General features: G+C 46.6%; 1 protein-coding gene across 1 annotated transcript in view; it reads right to left on the bottom strand.

Annotated features, from left to right (window-relative positions):
- LOC108789042 (1-phosphatidylinositol 4,5-bisphosphate phosphodiesterase gamma-1-like) overlaps positions 1 to 551 on the bottom strand; it is an 83161-nt gene that overhangs the window by 30044 nt on the left and 52566 nt on the right. The gene's annotated exons all lie outside the window — the stretch shown is intronic.

Below are 551 nucleotides of genomic sequence, written 5' to 3'. Positions count from 1 at the left end.
CTCAGAATTTCCACAGAGAAGCTCATGCATAAGGGAAGCACAGCATTGTGGGAAATGTAGCTTTCCATGCCCTACATTGTAGTTCCCATTGTGCAGAGCAGCCTGCAATTTACACAGACTGCCTGCAGAGCACAGAGGCGGCCATTTCAAAAGGGGCCATGAGGAAAAAAAAAAGTATACCGCATATGCCTGGTACATGTGCACTCTGTGTACATTGCTGGCATATGTTTTCTTAAAGATACCTTTGCAAAGGTGGAAATGGGCTTTACGTTGGCTTTGAGGTTCTTAGAGTGATCTCTTAGCACCACGTTCCATCCTGCCTTGAGGACAGCAAGGAGACACAGGTTTACTCAAAATGGCCCTGAGGGGCCACGCTAAAGAGCATACATGTGAGATGAGGAGCTGGTATGGCAAGCTGTAGAGTCCAGAGAACTGAAGACCCACCAGGGTGTAAATCCGGCTCTGCCAGTCGTAAAAAAAAAACAACCGAATCTGCAATCACATTGTTCAATCCCCCTAATGGCAGTGAGAAGAAAGGTGAGCACATTAAA

This window comes from Nanorana parkeri, unplaced genomic scaffold (assembly GCF_000935625.1).
Source record: "Nanorana parkeri isolate BGI_ZX_2015 unplaced genomic scaffold, ASM93562v1 scaffold371, whole genome shotgun sequence".
NCBI lineage: Eukaryota > Metazoa > Chordata > Amphibia > Anura > Dicroglossidae > Nanorana > Nanorana parkeri.
This window is presented reverse-complemented; position numbering and strand designations above follow the sequence as displayed.